This window comes from Ovis aries, chromosome 2 (genome assembly GCF_016772045.2).
Source record: "Ovis aries strain OAR_USU_Benz2616 breed Rambouillet chromosome 2, ARS-UI_Ramb_v3.0, whole genome shotgun sequence".
Taxonomy (NCBI): Eukaryota; Metazoa; Chordata; class Mammalia; order Artiodactyla; family Bovidae; genus Ovis; species Ovis aries.
Window position 1 is genome coordinate 188,564,362 of NC_056055.1, and position 20,897 is coordinate 188,585,258.

The following is a 20,897-nucleotide window of genomic DNA, read 5'->3' on the forward strand; positions in this document are numbered from 1 at the left end:
ATTACATCTACTACTGCGGGCAGGAATCCCTTAGAAGAAATGGAGTACCCATCATGGTCAACAAAACAGTCCAAAATGTAGTACTTGGATGCAGTCTCAAAAATGACAGAATGATCTCTATTCGTTTCCAAGGCAAACCATTCAATATCACAGTAATCCAAGTCTATGCTCCAACCAGTAACACTGAAGAAGCTGAAGCTGAATGATTCTATGAAGACCTACAAGACCTTTTAGAACTAACACCCAAAAAAGATGTCCTTTTCATTATAGGGGACTGGAATGCAAAAGTAGGGAGTCAAGAAACGCCTGGAGTAACAGGCAAATTTGGCCTTCGAACACCCTCTTCCAAAAACACAAGAGAAGACTCTACCCATGGACATCACCAGGTGGTCAACACTGAAATCAGATTGTTATATTCTTTGCAGCCAAAGATGGAGAAGCTCTATACAGTCAACAAAAACAGGGCCAGGAGCTGACTATGGCTCAGATCATGAACTCCTTATTGCCAAATTCAGACTTAAATTGAAGAAAATAGGGAAAACCACTAGACCATTCAGGTATTACCTAAATCAAATCACTTATGACTACATAGTGGAAGTGAGAAATAGATTTAAGGGACTAGATCTGATAGATAGAGTGCCTGATGAACTATGGACTGAGGTTCGTGACATTGTACAGGAGACAGGGATCAAGACCATCCCCATGGAAAAGAAATGCAAAAAAGCAAAATGGCTGTCTGAGGAGGACTTACAAATACCTGTGAAAAGAAGAGAAGTGAAAAGCAAAGAGAAAAGGAAAGATATAAGCATCTGAATGCAGTTCCAAGGAATATCAAGAAGAGATAAGAAAGCCTTCCTCAATGATCAATGCAAAGAAATAGAGGAAAACAACAGAAAGGGAAAGACTAGAGATCTCTTCAAGAAAATTAGAAATACCAAGGGAACATTTCATGCAAACAGGGCCTCGATAGGACACAAATGGTATTGACCTAACAGAAGCAGAAGATATTAAGAAGAGGTGGCAACAATACACAAAAGAACTGTACAAAAAGATCTTTACAACCCAGATAATCATGATGGAGTGATCACTCACTTAGAGCCAGATATCCTGGAAGGTGAAGTCAAGTGGGCCTTAGAAAGCATCACTATGAACAAAGCTAGTGGAGGTGATGGAATTCCAGTTGAGCTGTTTCAAATCCTGAAAGATGATGCTGTGAAAGTACTGCACTCAATATGCCAACAAATTTGGAAAACTCCGCAGTGGCCACAGGACTGGAAAAGCTCAGTTTTCATTCCAATCCCAAAGAAAGGCAATGCCAGGGAATGTTCAAACTACCACACAATTGCACTCATCTCACATGCTAGTAAAGTAATGCTTAAAATTCTCCAAGCCAGGCTTCAGCAATATGTGAACCATGAACTTCCAGATGTTCAAGCTGGTTTTAGAAAAGACAGAGGAACCAGAGATAAAATTAGCAACATCCGCTGGATCATGGAAAAAGCAAGAGAGTTCCAGAAAAACATCTATTTCTGCTTCATTGACTATGCCAAAGACTTTGTCTGTGTGGATCACAATAAACTGTGGAAAATTCTGAAAGAGATGGGAATATCAGACCATCTGACCTGCCTCTTGAGAAATCTGTATGCAGGTCAGGAAGCAACAGTTAGAACCGGACGTGGAATAACAGACTGTTTCCAAATAGGAAAAGGAGTACGTCAAGGCACATATTGTCACCCTGCTTATTTAACTTGTATGCAAAGTACATCATGAGAAACGCTGGGCTGGAAGAAACACAAGCTGGAATCAAGATTGCCAGGAGAAATATCAATAACCTCAGATATGCAGATGACACCACCCTTATGGCAGAAAGTGCAGAGGAACTAAAAAGCCTCTTGATGAAAGTGAAAGAGGAGAGGGAAAAAGTTGGCTTAAAGCTCAACATTCAGAAAACTAAGATCAGGGCATCTAGTCCCTTCACTTCATGGGAAATAGATGGGAAACAGTGGGAACAGTGTCAGACTTTATTCTGGGGACTCCAAAATCACTGCAGATGGTGACTGCAGCCATGAAATTAAAAGACGCTTACTCCTTGGAAGAAAAGTTATGACCAACCTAAATAGCATATTCAAAAGCAGAGACATTACTTTGCCATCGAAGGTTCGTCTAGTCTAAGCTATGGTTTTTCCAGTGGTCATGTATGGATGTGAGAGTTGGACTGTGAAGAAGGCTGAGCGCCGAAGTATTGATGCTTTTGAACTGTGGTGTTGGAGAAGACTCTTGAGAGTCCCTTGGACTGCAAGGAGATCCAACAGTCCATTGTGAAGGAGATCAGCCCTGGGATTTCTTTGGAAGGAATGATGCTAAAGCTGAAGCTCCAGTACTTTGGCCACCTCATGTGAAGAATTAACTCATTGGAAAAGACTCTGATGCTGGGAGGGATTGGGGGCAGGAGGAGAAGGGGATGACAGAGGATGAGATGGCTGGATGGCATCACTGACACAATAGACATGAGTCTGAGTGACCTCTGGGAGCTGGTGATGGACAGGGAGGCCTGGCGTTCTGTGATTCATGGGGTTGCAAAGAGTCGAACACGACTGAGAGACTGAACTGAACTGAACTGAACCAGGATATGATCTTCAAATTTTCCCTCTCTGGAGGGGTTCTTATCTTTCTGTTGTAGTTTCCATAGGCACTAAACACAGAGTTCAGAGTCCGTTGGATAGGTGGCCAAGCATGATCAGCATGAACAAGCCTAAGATGGAGTCCCGGCCCTATGAATTCCCTCTTCAGTCAGATATCTTATATCAAATGTTTCACATTCCTCTACCATGCTAGAAGAATTTTAGGACATCATTTTATTGTGGTAAATTTCATAGCAATAGCCTAACTGTTGATCATTAAGAAAATATTTATCCTCACTGGTATTCAGCCCTTTTGATCTGAAGTCTTACCAGTTGAGAAAGACTTATGACAACAGATATATTATTGTATCTACACATGAGTTATTTAAGCTACTAGAAATTATATTAATTATTTTCTCTGCATTTTTTCTGTTATCTCCTCCCCCTTTAAATTCATATGTGGAGTCATTGGAATCCTTGAATCTCTCCTTTTCTCTCATATTCTGCTTATTTTCTTCTTTTCTAAGTATTTTTGCAAAGACTACTCCTTCTTTTGTGTGTTCACTGAAGTTCCTGTTCTTTAATCCCCTGTTCAGCTAGAGTTTTGGCAGAGATGTCACTCTGCACCATGCAGCTCAATGGGTATTGACAAATGCATAATGTCCAGTGTCTACAATGGTACTGGGGAGGATAGTTTCACCTCCCTAAAAATCCCTGCTGAGCTATGTATCTTAAACGGTTATACTCTCCCAATTTTATCTCTACCCTGATACAAGTTTCGTGTGCTTTTATCTCAGCCTTTTCATATTAATGATTTCCTTCAAACATACATTGAAACTTGTATGTCCACTTTTATGTTATTTTATTTATTTTTAGTGAAGTGTGTTGAAGTATATTATTATATGTTACAGATGTACTACATAGGGATTCACAGTTTTAAAAGGTTATACTCAATTTATAGTTATAAAATATTTTCTATATTCCCCATGTTGTATAAGTAGCTTATTTTATATGTCCACTTATTCTTTAGAGTGAGGGAGTAGGAATCCTATGCATGGAAACTGATATGACAGAACACACAGACCTTATGGACTGGGCTTTGCATTAGTGGTCGCTTGTGCAGGGATCCTGGAACTCTCAGAAAATGATGCATCTAAGTTGGGATTACAAAACATACAGTACCTATTTCAATTTAGATGGGATGGATCAGTTACCTCCCAGATATAGTCTATTATCAAGCTGGGACTTGTGCTTCCAAATTTTGTTGAAATCTCTAATCTAATGAGGGACTACTTTCTCATTGTTTCACATATATACATTTATAAAGTTTTAAATTATTATTTTATATATAAATTTATAAAGTTTTAAATTATTATTTTAATTTCAATAGCATCTTGGTAACCATGAGAGAGTTTTATGTGCAAAGTCTGCCGTGCGGTAAGTAAAATAGTATAGCCTATACCAATTTGTACAATACTTAGCACTCACTGTATGCATTCTGCATTATAAATATGTTTGCTACTATCTTCTATTTTCTTTGTGTATTCAAGACTGAAATTGCTTACACATTAAGACTTGTGGCTTATATATTAAAACTATATGCGTCATCTAGTAAAGGTAGAAATATTATGGGAGTTGTTATCAAGCACCTTTGTACACTCTGTCATCTAGAAGCATACCTTTATGTGGCATGTCTTATTTTTCAAATAAATAATTCATTATTAGAACTGCTTATCCATATTTTATATGGGAAAGAAGAGTATAGTTAGGATGAGATATCTGCTGTTAGTCTTATCAGAGTTTCCATGTACAAACTGAGTGATACTAATCTGGCTACTTGCAAAATTTTCTGTTTGTCCTTCAATATGTTACCAATAATGGGTCTAGGTGTATAACTCTTTGATGTTCATATAACTCCTTTGTTGTTCAGATGGGTTATTTTTATAAAAGTTGAGAACTTCAGCCATTATGTGTCCAAATATATTTTTACTTTTTGCCTTTCTCCTCTCTTTTTGTGCCTCTATTTTGCTTATGTGGATGCCCCTGGTGGTTTTCACATTTCTCTGAGTTTCTGTTCATTTTTCTTCATTTGGTTTTCTCTCTCGTCAACTAAAAAAATATTAGTCAAAACTTGTAAATAGAGAGTTGTTTTATTTGGTGGGGATGTTAAGGACTCCGAGCCCAGAACGCAACGTCTCAGTGCCTGCAGGCATGCCAAGTCTCTTCAGTCGTGTCCGACCCTGGACTGTAGCCCAGCAGCCTCCTCTGTCCATGGGATTCTCCAGGCAAGAATACTGGAGTAGGTTGCCATGCCTTCCTCCAGGGGATCTCCCAAACTGGGGATCAAAGCTGCATGTCTTAAATCTCCTGCATTGACAGGTGGGTTCTTTATCACTAGCACCACCTGAGAAGACCAGCATCACAGTAGCCCGGAGAAAATTATTCTCAGGAGGTAGGAGAGGGAGTTAGACTATACACAAGTTTGCAACAAAGGAGGCAGGCAGTCTAAACAGTGAAGATTCTTAAGTAGCAAGGAAAACAAGATATCAAGTGAAGGAATTTAGCGTTCTGTGTATGGGAAGATGGAAGCCTCTGGGCTCACTGAATTCATTCCTTTCATATGTATCTCAGCTATCTGGAACCAAATCCTGTTTCCTGTCACTGTAAGGGGTTGCAGGTGAGGTGGATAGGTGCCTCTTGCATCCCTCACCCCCAGCTCATTAGCAGGCACCCTGGGGGTAGTGGTGGCATCTGCTGGATTGCAGCCCTTGTGTTCGCTTTTGGGAGCCCTCATTCACATCAGGGCTGCCCAGGTGGCACTAGTGGTAAAGAACCTGCCTGTCAATGCAGGAGACATAAGAGATGCAGGTTAAATCCCTGGGTTGGGAAGATCCCCTGGAGTAGGAAATGACAATCCACTCTAGTATTCTTGCCTGGAAAGTCCCATGGACAGAGGAGCCTGGTAGGCTACAGTCCATGGAGTTGCAAAGAATCAGACATGACTGAAGTGACTTAGCACGCATTCACACTAGGAGGCCAGAAATTGCAGATAGCTGTGGCTTTTTTTTTTTTTTTTTGCCTCTTGATATGGCAGGAAGTATTTCATTTCACACTCTGTTCTTCAGAATGTATATTCTCAATCTTCATATTTGTAGACACTCTCTTCTTTCAGCTCAAATCTACTAGAGTCTCCTAGTGAATTTCCCATTTTGATTAGCATATTGTACTTTTCAACTGCAGATTTTCCATTTGGTTCCCTTTGTAATTTCTAGCTCTTGCTATTTTCCTTTTTATAAGACATTGTTATCACCTTCATTCAATTACACAAACACAGATCCCTTTATTTCTTTGAATATAGCTGTAAAAGCTGCTTTGACATCTTTGCTAAGTTCTACATTTGACACCTTCAAAGGAAGTCTCTATTGCTTGCATTTTGTTTTTCCTATCTATGGATCACAATTCCTTATTCTTTGCATGTCTCTATTTTTGTTGAAAACTGGACATTTTCGATAATGAATTGTAGTCACTCTCTAGATACCACATCCTAGTCCTCATCCTCACCCCAAGGGCCTGTTATTGTTTAAGAACTTGGCTGCAGCCTATTTCCCCCACACTTTGTAACTTCTGATGGGCTTGTGCACAGTCATCTGACCAACAGGAATAAGTGTGGTCTTAGCCAAACTCTCTCAAGAGAGTTCTATCTCTGAAATTCCAGTGAAACTTATAGATGGTCTGCCTCTTTTGGTATGGAAACCCAGCTGTTACCCTCCACAAAGTGCTAACTGACTGTACTATTGTTTTTGAAAACACCCTGGGGATACAAATTGTTCCACAATCTAATCCAATTGAAGTGGCAATTTTGTGTGGACAGAGTGTTGCCTGTCTCTGAGACTTCCTCAGTCTCAGGAGGGGACTTCTTAGCTGTTTCTTTTCCTACTTCTCTTTGCATAATTTTGAGCCAGTTTTACTACATCTTGCTTATTGCCAGCACTATTTCAGAGCTACTAACATTTTCTTCTCTGCTTACCACCTAAATATTCCTTAAGCATAAACTTTGCAAGCGATGTTCTAAATAAAGTCTACCTCCTTAGGAAGAGCTACAGAAATCTCTGTTCTTCCATTATGCCTTGTCCTTGGGCAGAATACCTATGTCATTGCATTGGGCCTGAAGCTCTGGAACAAGGGTCTGCTCCTCCCAGATGAACCTGCTACTCTACAGGTGGAGTATTTCATGGTGATGAGAGTCCCTGATCTTCTTGGTTTACCCTTTCATAATGAAACTACTAATGTATTATACAAGGAAGCTGGGGTAAACAATAAATTCCAAGTATTCTCAAATGGCTGCACCTGGGTTATAGCTTTTTCCCCATGAATGGGGGTTTAGTGGGTGAGGAAATATGGATTCTCTTGGTTCTGAGGCAGGAGATAGATGGGCTCCAGGTAAGGCATTTTCAACTAGTCTGCTGTTTGCATTTCCTGAGGCAGGAGGCAAGTGGTCTTCAGGCTAGATATTTATGACCAGCCTCCTGTCTGTTTGAGATAGAAATAACAACAGGGACAGGATAAATAACTGGACACTTTAAGATAACAGTAATAGCTGGGACAGAGAGATGCTAAACTCTGTTTGGTCACATATTTCCCATCCTAGGCTCCTTGGAGGTGAAGAAAGAAGGGGCACCACCCCATAATAGGTGATGCCAAGACCCCTCCCAATAGGCCTCTGAGCTGGACTTCATCTTGGAAACCTGTTGTGCTTGCATGTTAGGGAAGGTCATAGGGCAAGGCAAGTGTGGAAAAAGAAACCAGATAACTGGTCAACGGTAGCAAAGACCCAGAAGAACTGCCCTATATAAATGACTTAACCATCTCTTTTCTGTGATTCTCTTCATTAGGGGGGATGCTTACACCCTTTCTCTCCAGGTGTGTCTCTCTGCCTTGCTTCTGTGTGTGCTTTCCCACTTGCGCTGCATCTCTAATAATAAACTTTGCCTCTGTTTTTGTTTTTTTCCTCCTTGAGAAATGCATTTTTCACTAGGACAAATAGCCAGGGAATTTTCTTTCTACCTTCTAGGCCCTGATGAACTAGCGACTGGGGTTCCTGGTTTTTATCCAGGCTGCTGCTGCTAAGTCGCTTCAGTCGTGTCCGACTCTGTGAGACCCCAGAGATGGCAGCCCACCAGGTTCCCCCATCCCTGGGATTCTCCAGGCAAGAACACTGGAGTGGGTTGCCAATTCCTTCTCCAATGCATGAAAGTGAAAAGCGAAAATGAAGTCGTTCAGTCGTGTCTGACTTTTCGTGACCCCATGGACTGCAGCCTACCAGGCTTCTCCGTCCATGGATTTTCCAGGCAAGAGTACTGGAGTGGGGTGCCATTGCCTTCTCCCAATTCAATTCCTGGGCAGGGAACTAAGATCTTGCTTCAAGCCACCACTCACTGCTATTTCTTCTGAGATCAGTCCCAGCTACCTAGAATAGATGCAATACACTGCTGAGGAGAAAGACGAGAGATTCTGGCTGCCTATGCCTCCTGGAGACAAAACGTGGCTCTAAACTAGGTGCTGGGAGAACAGGGTGTCGTTGATCATAGTCAAAGTCATCTAGAGTAGAATTTCCTTCACACTGAGTTGGGTATGGGGGTGGGTAGAGGGGTAGATCATGGCTTAAATTACCTCTCTCTCCCAAACAAATTTTTACTATTCTTATACATATTTAGTAGATTTTCTTGATTAAACATTTCTTCATTGTCTATGTGCTCTTAGGAAATGGTTGTTTCACTGGGAGAAGCAGGGAGGGGGTAACTCAGATGGGTAAAGAATCCGTCTGCAATGCGGGAGACCTGGGTTCAATCCTTGAGTTGGGAAGGTCCCCTGGGGAAGGGATTCGCAACCCACTGCAGTATTCTTGCCTGAATAATCCCCATGGACAGAGAAGCCTGGCAGGCTATAGCACATTGGGTCATAGAGAGTCGGACATGACTGAGTGACTAACACTTTCACTTTCACTTCACTGCGAGGTGGGTTGCTGAGCTACTCACATGTCCATTCTGAAGTGAGAAAGCAAATTTTTGATAGAAGAATTTATTCTAAGGGTAGTGAGATTTTGGAAGAAAAATAAAACATATTTACAGGACTTAATAGCTACAAAATTCTCTATAAATGGCTGAGGACTAGAGCAAGTCTTTGAAGATGAGATTGTGATATATAGAGTACTGAAGTCAGCACACACAAAGGGTCATTAAAGCCCTGGATAACTTAGCTCCTAAATATTGTCTTATTGGAAACCATTCACAGTTAGTCCCCTACATATGAACTTTCAAGTTGCAAACTTACAAAGATGCTAATATGTGTTCAAGTGTCCTTTCACGTGCGTGGCTTATATTATCAAGACATGCATCCTTTGCAAGTGGTTGTGCTTTTGTGTACATTACAAGAGAAAAGACAAAGAGAGGGAAGAAGAAGAAGAAGTAACTGATGAACCAAAGAGATTCACCATGCAGGAAATGGCAAGATTTTCTTTATTTGAGGAGGTACTGTTAGTTTTTGAGACATAGAACCTGAATGTAGAATGGTACATGAAACTTGCAACAGCCATTTAGAATGCAATCCATTGCTACTTGCTACCATGTCACCTATGATGAGAAAAAAGACCCACAATCCAGATATTATTGGATCATTCTTTCAAGAGGGTAGATAGAATTGAATCCAGCAAGGAACCGGACAGAACCTGTGTTTTCAAATCAGGAGTGAATGGAATTGCAGCTTACCCTCCATCTCCTGTTTCTTATAGTCCTTCAGCTCTACCATCTCCCACCTCCCTCTTCCAGTTGGTAACTCATCTTGCCTGTTCACTTGATGCCAGCCCCTGTGTGCTGGCTATTCTATAGTACATTTTCAAAGTATTTTACCATGAGATTAATTTTTTCTGTTTTTTTTTTAATATATTATCTGTGTGAAAAGTACTATAAATTTATTATAGTACAGTACTATATAGCCAATTAGAGTAGTTGGATACCTAGGCTAACACTGTTGGACTTACAAACAAATTAGATTTATGAATGTGCTCTTGCAATGGAACGTGTTTGCTTGTAGGATACTTACCATATTTAGCTTATGTAAAATATCTGTAATACATCTAGAAGTAATACTTAGAATACTGCTAGAAACTGCAGGATGTAATTAGTCACAATTATTTTTATAGATTGTGAGAAAAAAGACACATCATACTTAAACAGTAAGGAATGTATAGAGTACATATTTTATTCACATTCATCCTCAATTTGGAGGTTGAGGATGGTGCACTTAAATAAAAATAGATTTCTACGTCTGACCACAATTCTGAGTTTGTGTACTCTGTAGAGGTCATGAAAGACAGTGGGTCTCTTGGGTAAAAGATTCGTGTAGATTAATTCATTAACATCTCATGATTAAAGGTGTGAAAGAACTCATAATATGTGCTTTCATTTCGATTACAATACTTAGGATATGCTCCTGCTGCTGCTACTAAGTTGCATCAGTTGTGTCCGACTCTGTGCGACCCCATAGACAGAAGCCCACCAGGCTCCTCTGTCCCTGGGATTTTCTGGGCAATAACACTGCAGTGGGTTGCCATTTCCTTCTCCAATGCATGAAAGTGAAAAATGAAAGTGAAGTCACTCAGTCGTGTCCGACTCTTAGCAACCCCATGGACTGTAACCTACCAGGCTCCTCAGTCCATGGGATTTCCCAGGCAAGAGAACTGGAGTATAATCACCTATTATTTCAGTTACATAGGTGTTTTTCATGATAGTTTTGTATTTTGATTTTTGTGAGTTTTCAGTTTGGCATAATTATCTTTTTAAATTTTATTGAATGATAGTTGATTTACAATGCTGTGTTAATTTTTGTGCAAAATAGTGATTCATACATACATTCCTTTTCATATTGTTATTTGTTCATTCTATATATAATAGTTTGGATCTGCTAGTCTCAAACCCCTAATCCTTCCTCCCCCGCCTACTCCTTCCCTTTGTCAACCACGAGTCTGCTCTTTGTCTGTGAGATTGTTTCTGTTTCATAGGCAAGTTCATTTGTGTCATATTTTAAATTCCATATATAAGTGGTATTTGTGTTTTCTCTTTCTGACTTACTTAGTGATAATATCAAGGTCCATCCATTGTATTATTTCTTTTATCAGTTTGATAGAATATCTTCCCAAAATTTCTCTTCTTTAGTTATTACCACTAATTGGACACAAAAATGCTGATTTGTCCTATTGTCATAGTTTCTTATTCCTTTCTTTTTCCTCTGGTAACCCTGCCATTGACACTGCTGACTATGTGACAGCTGAAACTGAAAACATTCTGGGGTGATATTTACCCAGTTGTTTGGATTTGGTTTACTTGTGGCTGGGTCCTGGCATTTTCCGAACTCCCAGTGGGCTTCTTCCACATGACTCCCTGAGGCAGCCACAGTTACTGATTCCAAAATACCTACTCCTCTGTGTCAAAATCAATATTTGATTCTTCATCACAGACTCTGCCTCTTCACTAACTCCTACTGACTACTGCCTTCACTTGCCACTCTCCTAACAACAACAGAAATGCCTCCTGTAGCTACTTTTGAGCACACTAAAAGTAAGATAAATAAAGGCATTCTTTTTGTAGTTTCTTTGCCTGCTTGCAATAGAATTCTCTACCATCTTCTAGCTTTAACTTGTCTGAATTTATTGAGACTGTGAGATGGGACAACTGTAACCTCTCAAAGAACCGTTGTCTCTAGATTCTTGACAACTGGAGAAAATGCTACTTTCCATATGGTAGGAGACAGGTGATAGGTAGGGCTTTAGGTTCCTATAAGGTCTTCACTGATCAGAAGTGTGAAGTGGTGTGTTAGTCTTGGCAGATACAGTCTGAAACTTAATTCACATTAACTTTAAAACATAAAGATGGTATGGACCCAGAATTGAATCAAGATAGCTCTAACTCTACAAGCAAGAGAATTTATTTTCCAATTATAGGAATAGATTGACTGAACAAATGGAGAAAAAAAAGAAACCCCAAATATTTAAATTTACAGATGTCTTGGTAAAGAGTTGATCTCCCAAATGTAATCTTAATCTTCTGGCTTGTGGCAACTGTTGAGACTCTTCCAACAAACAAAACACTAGATTGTACTCTAATTGAATCAATGGAATTAACAACTAGGAAGTCTACTTTGGAGGAATTACCCTACGTCCGAGGTCAGGGGCAGCGGCCGAGAGTGCCAGGCTGTGATGGTGCAGGATTGTCGAGAGGAGTCACCCTGTGCCCAAGGCCAGGGGCGGTGGCCGGGAAGAGCCACCCCATATCCAAGGAGCTGTGACTGCACGGGCGCAGGAGGGCCTAGAGGAGCTATCCCACTTTGAAGGTCAGGAAGGGCAGCAGTGAGGAGATATCTCTCGTCCAAGGTAAGGAGCAGTGGCTGTGCTTTGCTGGAGCAGCCTTGAAGAGATACCCCATGTCCAAGGTAAGAGAAACTCAAGTAAGATGGTAGGTGTTGCAAGAGGGCATCAGAGGGCAGACACACTGAAACCATACTCACAGAAAACTAGTCAATCTAATCACACTAGGACCACAGCCTTGTCTAACTCAATGAAACTAAGCCTTGCCCATGGGGCAACCTAAGACGGGCAGGTCATGGTGGAGAGGTCTGACAGAATGTGGTCCACTGGAGAAGGGAATGGCAAACCACTTCAGTATTCTTGCCTTGAGAACCCCATGAACAGTGTGAAAAGGCAAAATGATAGGATACTGAAAGAGGAACTCCCCAGGTCAGTAGGTGCCCAACATGCTACTGGAGATCAGTGGAGAAATAACTCCAGAAAGAATGAAGGGATGGAGCCAAAGCAAAAACAATACCCAGCTGTGGATGTGACTGGTGATAGAAGCAAGGTCCAATGCTGTAAACAGCAATATTGCATTAGAACCTGGAATGTTAAGTCCATGAATCAAGGCAAATTGGAAGTGGTCAGACAAGAGATGGCAAGAATGAATGTCTACATTCTAGGAATCGGCGAACTAAAATGGACTGGAATGGGTGAATTTAACTCAGATGACCATTATATCTACTACTGAGGGCAGGAATCCCTCAGAAGAAATGGAGTAGCCATCATGGCCAACAAAACAGTCTGAAATGCAGTACTTGGATGCAATCTGAAAAAGGACAGAATGATCTGTTTGTTTCCAAGGCAAACCATTCAATACCACAGTAATCCAAGTCTATGCTCCAACCAGTAATGCTGAAGAAGCTGAAGTTTAATGGTTCTATGAAGACCTATAAGACCTTTTAGAACTAACACCCAAAAGAGATGTCCTTTCCATTATAGGGGACTAGAATACAAAAGTAAGAAGTCAAGAAACACCTGGAGTAACAGGCAAATTTTGGCCTTCGAACACAGAATGAAGCAGGGCAACGACTAATAGAGTTTTGCCAAGAAAATGCACTGGTCATAGCAAACACCCTCTTCCAAAAACACAAGAGAAGACTCTACACATGGACATCACCAGGGGGTCAACACTGAAATCAGATTGTTATATTCTTTGCAGCCGCAGATGGTGAAGCTCTATACAGTCAACAAAAACAAGACCAGGAGCTGACTGTGGCTCAGATCATGAACTCCTTATTGCCAAATTCAGACTTAAATTAAAGAAAGTAGGGAAAAACGCTAGACCATTCAGGTATGACCTAAATCAAATCCTTTATGATGATACAGTGGAAGTAAGAAATAGATTTAAGGAACTAGATCTGATAGATAGAGTGCCTGATGAACTATGGAATGAGGTCCATGACATTGTACAGGAGACAGGGATCAAGACCATCCCCATGGGAAAGAAATGCAAAGAAGCAAAATGGCTGTCTGGGGAGGCCTTACGAATAGCTGTGAAAAGAAGAGAAGTGAAAAGCAAAGGAGAAAAGGAAAGATATAAGCATCTGAATGCAGTTCCAAAGAATAGCAGGAAGAGATAAGAAAGGCTTCCTCAGCAATTAATGCAAAGAAATTGAGGAAAACAACAGAAAGGGAAAGACTAGAGATCTCTTCAAGAAAATTAGAAATACCAAGGGAACATTTCATGCAAACAGGGCCTCGATAAAGGACACAAATGGTATTGACCTAACAGAAGCAGAAGACATTAAGAAGAGGTGGCAAGAATACACAGAAGAACTGTACATAAAAGATCTTTACAACCCAGATAATCATGATGGAGTGATCACTCACCTAGAGCCAGATATCCTGGAAGGTGAATCAAGTGGGCCTTAGAAAGCATCACTATGAACAAAGCTAGTGGAGGTGATGGAATTCCAATTGAACTGTTTCAAATCCTGAAAGATGGTGCTGTGAAAGTGCTGCACTCAATATGCCAACCAATTTGGAAAACTCAGCAGTGGCCACAGGACTGGAAAAGCTCAGTTTTCATTCCAATCCCAAAGAAAGGCAAAGCCAAAGAATTCTCAAACTACCGCACAATTGCACTCATCTCACACGCTAGTAAAGTAATGCTCAAAATTCTCCAAGCAGGCTTCAGCAATACGTGAACCGTGAACTTCCTGATGTTCAAGCTGGTTTTAGAAAAGGCAGAGGAACCAGAGATCAAATTGCCAACATCCGCTGGATCATGGAAAAAGCAAGAGAGTTCCAGAAAAACATATATTTCTGCTTCATTGACTATGCCAAAGACTTTGACTGTGTGGATCACAGTAAACTGTGGAAAATTCTGAAAGAGATGGGAATACCAGACCACCTGACGTGCCTCTTGAGAAACCTATATGCAGGTCAGGAAGAAACAGTTAGAACCGGACGTGGAATAACAGACTGTTTCCAAATAGGAAAAGGAGTACGTCAAGGCTGTATATTGTCACCCTGCTTATTTAACTTATATTCAGAGTACATCATGAGAAACACTGAACTGGAAGAAACACAAGCTGGAATCAAGATTGCCAGGAGAAATACCAATAACCTCAGATATGCAGATGACACCACCCTTATGGCAGAAAGCAAAGAGGACCCAAAAAGCCTCTTGATGAAAGTAAAAGAGGAGAGTGAAAAAGTTGGCTTAAAGCTCAACATTCAGAAAATGAAGATCATGGCATCCGGTCCCATCACTTCATGGGCAATAGATGGGGAAACAGTGGAAACAGTGTCAGACTTTATTTTTGGGGGCTCCAAAATCACTGCAGATGGTGATTGCAGCCATGAAATTAAGAGACGCTTACTCCTTGGGAGAAAAGTTTTGAGCAACCTAGATAATATATTCAAAAGCAGAGACATTACTTTGCTGACTAAAGTCTGTCCAGTCAAGGCTATGGTTTTTCCTGTGGTCATGTATGGATGTGAGACTTGGACTGTGAAGAAGGCTGAGCGCCAAAGAATTGATGCGTTTGAACTGTGGTGTTGGAGAAGACTCTTGAGAGTCCCTTGGACTGCAAGGAGATCCAACCAGTCCATTCTGAAAGAGATCAACCCTGGGATTTCTTTGGAAGGAATGATGCTAAAGCTGAAACTCCAGTACTTTGGCCACCTCATGCGAAGAGTTGACTCATTGGAAAGGCCTTTGATTCTGGGAGCGATGGGCGCAGGAGAAGAAGGGGACGACAAAGGATGAGGTGGCTGGATGGCATCACTGACTCGATGGACGTGAGTCTGAGTGAACTCCGGGAGATGGTGATGGATAGGGAGGCCTGGCCTACTGCGATTCATGGGGTCGCAAAGAGTCGGACACAACTGAGCGACTGAACTAGCTAACTAACTTCTTCTTCTGACAATGATATCAATCCCTTGTTCATTCTGAACCCACTCTTATGACCTCATTTTTCTTAGTTAGCTCTCTCAAGGCCCCATCTTCAAATATATTTGCCTTAGTTAGGGCTTCAATATACAGATTTTGAAAGTGAAAGTGTTGGTTGTTCCGTTGTGTTCAACTTTTTTTCACCGCATGGACTATGAGGAATTCTCCAGGAAAGAATACTGGAAGGAGTAGCCATTTCCTTCTCCAGGGGATTTTCATGATTCAGGGATCAAACCAGGGTCTCCTGTATTGCTGGTGGGTTCTTTACCATGTGAGCCACCTGGAAAACCCACAATATGGATTAGACTTATTTGACATGTTCTTTCTAGTGAAGGAAGATCACGCATTCCTCCTAAGTCACTTCAGTCGTGTACTGGACCCTACGGACTGTAGCCTGCCAGGCTCCTCTGTCCATGAGATTCTCCAGGCAAGAACACTGGACTGGGTTGCCATGCCTTCTTACAGGGAGTCTTCCCCACCCAGAGATCAAATTCACGTGTCTTATGTGTCTCTTGCATTAGCAGGCAGGTTCTTTATCACTAGTGCTACCTGGGAAGCCCATATAGATTTTTTGAGCACATAATTCAGTCAGTAACAAGGTCATTGCCTGCACATGGAGGTTGGCTCATTTCTTCACTTTTCTAGTTTCTAGCCAGGCAGAAAATTACTTAAATCCTTCTTTTGATTAATCAGATAACTAAAGGATCTCTCACACCTGCCTTAATTCCCCTTCCCAACTTTTATCTGAATTATTTTGCTAGTGCTGAGTAAGCAGGTAGAAAATGGCTGAGGGAAGGAGGTTCACCAATTAAAGGCAGCATGTTACTGCTGAGTAATACATAATCATATTAACAAATGTTGTTAATTTATTTTATTTCCTAGTCTTAGTGTCTGAAGATATTCACCAGTTTTCTATGTATAGTAATGCAGTGTGCTAAAATGCTTTTATTCAATTTTGTATATCTGAAAACAGCAGTTTGATGGTTACCTGCAATAGCATCTTGGGTGAAATATAAGCACTTATTGACCAAAAAAAAAAAAAAAAAGTGATAACCAGTTTAAAATCTATAAACTCAGCCACACAGTAATATTTTAAATTGCAGTGTGTCAAAATTTCAGATCATGTTACAATCAGATTGCATAAGCCACCATTATATACATAACTTCTAGTCTTCGACAACACTGTGGAGTGTTTTGGTAACCACAGGAAAACTGTAACACTAAACAGTGCTGTCTGCTTTGGAGACCCATAGATCACTGCCATAAACTGTGGTAGGTGCTCAAAAGATGGGTATAGATGAGAATGGAACCTGGCATTAATATGCCTCTGATAAGAGAACATGAACTTCAGGCATACTTGGATGTAGGCAACTAAACTGGGGGTATCAACTCATTTCACTCATACATTTATTCAATAACTTGGGAACCGATTTCATTCCATCTACTAAATGTGTCTACTTATGACAACCCATTCCAGTACTCTTGCCTGGAGAATCCCATAGACGGAGGAGCCTGGTAGGCTACAGTCCATGGGGTCGCAAAGAATTGAACACAACTGAGCGACTTCACTTTCACTTTTCATTTTCATGCATTGGAAAAGGAAATGGCAACCCACTCTAGTGTTCTTGCCTGGAGAATCCCAGAGACATGGGAGCCTGGTGGGCTGCCATCTATGGGGTCTCACAGAGTTGGACACGACTGAAGTGACTTAGCAGCAGAAGCAGCAGTACCATAGAGCTATAATACAGTTTATTAGTTGGAGTCATGTTTTTGTTTTATTCTATAAATTGTTTTTAATCTTCAGTTTTACATTTTGTTTTAAAATATGCTAGAGTTCAGTGATTAGACTTGGAAAATATCAGGAGTACAAATGCATAACACTGAAGATGAGCATAAAGTTGATAATTGTGCAAATTTGCCTCAAGATATTCTACAGTTACCTTAGACTCATCTATTTGATCACACAAATTTACTAATTCAGGGCGATTCTAGTACTACAAAAATCTGTGCTTGGTAGTGAAGATATAAAGACAATTATGTCAAATTTTTTAATGAGAATACAATTAATCTATAACATATTTCTAAGCAAATGCTTCTAAAATCAAACAGAATATGTTTAATTTTATGGTTTATAAAAAGAACTCTAAACATCAAAAAGAGAATTAAAAACAACTGAAAGCACTTTTTTGCCTGTTGGATTAAAGTTCAGTATATAGTTTAATATAAGTTTGGATCTGTATTGCAAAATAGTGATTTATACTTAAATGCATTTCTTGACAATACATGCTCTTAAAAAATAAAAAAAATTCAAAGTAGCACTTGTAATTAAACATTGTATATTTTCCTTTGCATCAAAAAATGTTAAGAATTTTGTTTAAGTGAACTTTGTAGAAAAATTGTAATATATTTTTCTTAAGTATTATTTATTTTTTACAACTTTAACTGTGTGACAGGCATGATTTATATGCTTTAAAATGTAATAAAATGAATCAACTTAATAATATCATAAGACAGGTACCATTTTATTCCCATTTTAAAGATGAAAAAAGGCAAATTCAAACAACTTTTCCAATTATTTCTGTTTCATGCAATAATAATATTTTTAAATCCATATGATATTTATAACTAGAATATACTACAGTAAAAGGGGTATGAAGCTACAATTATTAGGGAAAAACTAGATTTAGATGATCTCAAATACCCATTTATGTCATTCATGGATAATTCATGAATTCTCTGAACTTCTCAGCTGCAAGTAAAATAGTGTGGGAAAAAAACGAAGCCCTCAGATTTGGCATTCTCTGCTTTCTTCTAGAATGTTAGACATCAGATGGTAGGTACTCTGTTTGTAAGAATATATTTCTGCCCTTTATTTTTAATTGAAAGATATTAAATGTGTAAGTACTATATTTAATTAGAAGGAAGATTTGAGCATGTTCTATGAGGATAAGGAATAGCTGCCGTGTCAAAGGAGAATTTCATTCGAGATACACAGTGTACACATCTAATGAGAGTCCTCACAGTTTAGGTCCAAGGAATCCACAACAAAAGTAATAACATGCACACACAAAAACACCCACACACAGAAAAACAGAGATGGTACCTACCACCACAGGACAATAACCCAAAGTTTAAGTTCTTTACTGTCCAGGCAGAGTTGATTTTCCACAAACTATCATTTAGCATCATAATGATTCAAAACAGGGACCCCCCAAAAAAAAAAGCAGAGCAAAAGGAAAAGACTTTTGAAGTGTTATTTGGGGGTCTGTGTTTCATTTATGGGCTTCCCAGGTAGCTCAAAACAGTAAAGAATCTGCACGCAATGTTGGAGACCTGGGTTCCATCCCTGGGTCTGGAAGATCTCCTGGAGAAGGGCATGACAACCCACTCCAGTATTCTTGCCTATAAAATTCCAGGGATAGAGGGGCCTGGCGGGCTACAGTCCATGTAGTCACAGATTTGGACACAACTGAGCGACTGACACTATGGTCACTATAGTGTTTCATTTAACCAAAAGACAGCAAACAATACATATGGCGAACGACGTATGGCACTCTCAAGTTATTTTGCCAAGTGATGAGATGCTGCAAAACTCTGGTCATACTTCTGTTCCTTCCATTGGTTAACTGCTGGTTTGGATAGGTTATTTACTTTCACAAAATATACAAAAAATACTTTTCCACATTTGAGGGATCTCATTAGACAAACCAAAATTTGAAAATTGCTGTCTTAAAAAATGTAGAACAGAACTTAATTAGGAGTAACACTAATAAGTAGAAGGACAAACTTCTCTCCATTATTAAGTCAGGTTTCTATTTTGACCGAAACTTGTTTGGAAATGGTTTAAATTTGTATAGGAAGATGGACATGTTTTGTTTGTTTGTGTTTCATATCTGTGTATGTATAATAAACCATTGTATTATATGAGATATATAGGAAATAATTTGAAATTCAAGTCTGCAAGCATTATTTGTTTCCTATCTTGAGCAAACAATTAAGAATACCCATTTTGTGCACTGTTCCTAGTAAAATAGAAAGTCCCCATCCTCTGGAAACTTATAACCACACAGATGAAAATCACAGAGATAATTCACTCTAATATTTATCAGGGTATAGTAGACAATATTTAATGCATAGATGGTCTGTATTGGGAGACTGCCCCAATTAGTAATTTCATGATGGCTGCAAACATAGCCTCCACTCCAAACTCATGGGAGAGGAAATTGAGGATTTTGAAAATATTCTTGAAAAAGGTGAACACTGAGCTGTTGAACTGTTTGTTGAAGGATAGGCAGGAGTTAATCAGGCAAATATGAGAGGAAGATGATTTCATGCAAAGGTGAAGAAAATAGACGTGGAAACATGAAGACATTGGCATACACAAAATATTGTAATGTTATATCACCTATGAATTTATTTTTACATAGCTAGGCATCTCTCTTTCTCTGAATGTGTGGCAATATGTATTTGAAGCTTTTGAATTTGTCATAATTCACTCGTTATAACACAGTTTGTGTTAATATCCATTATTCAACTTGACCGTCAAAGTATACATATGACTCTCAGAATTCTTCTGTTTCTTTCTTTATCTATTTGTGTTGCCTATTAAGCCAACTTCAAAAGGAATTGTTTCTCTACAAACAAGATCATCATCAATACTAGCACATACAAAATACTTTTTGGTGAGAAGTGGCAAGGAAGTACAAGATCATTGATTGGTGTCTGTATTAAACATAAATATGTCTTTATTGATGGTACATCATTTTTATATATAAAAATTTTCTAGCAACTAACCTATATTTTTAACACTTTAATTCTTACTCCTTACAATACATAGGAAAGCAGCTATCAGAAATCAGATAACACTATTTTCCTTTGCCAACACACATCAACTTACTTTTTGGTGAAAGATGCCATACATAATATAAATTATTACTTAGGTGTTGCTCATATTGTCGGAGAAGGCAATGGCAACCCACTCCAGTACTATTGCCTGGCAAATCCCATGATTGGAGGAGCCTGGTAGGCTGCGGTCCATGGGGTTGTTAGGAGTCGGACACGACTGAGTGACTTCACTTTCACTTTCACTGGAGAAGGAGATGGCAACGCCCTCCAGTGTTCTTGCCTGGAGAATCCCAGGGACAGGAGAGCCTGGTGGGCTGCCGTCTCTGGGGTCGCACAGAGTTGGACACCACTGAAGTGACTTAGCAGCAGCAGCAGCAGCAGCTCATATTGTGTGGAGGAGAAATTCTAAAAGTCTTAGATTTCTATAAGAAGTTAACAGTTAATAGTGTGGATTTGGACAAAGATAATCTTGAGTTTAAATTTTTCTTCTGATACATTCCAGCTGGGTGATATTGTTTAACTTACTTTATTTTGCTTATCTCAGTTTCTGCACTGGATTCCCATCATTAGTGATAGTTTTAGTGAGATTTGAGCAGTTATAGACATGTACAAATCTTTTAGTTTATAATCT

The 20,897-nt window shown here is 39.7% G+C and overlaps 1 pseudogene; it reads left to right on the forward strand.

Annotated features, from left to right (window-relative positions):
• Positions 1–4,024: 4,024 nt before the first annotated feature.
• LOC101121835 (immunoglobulin superfamily DCC subclass member 3-like) overlaps positions 4,025–20,897 on the forward strand; it is a 96,985-nt pseudogene continuing 80,112 nt past the window's right edge.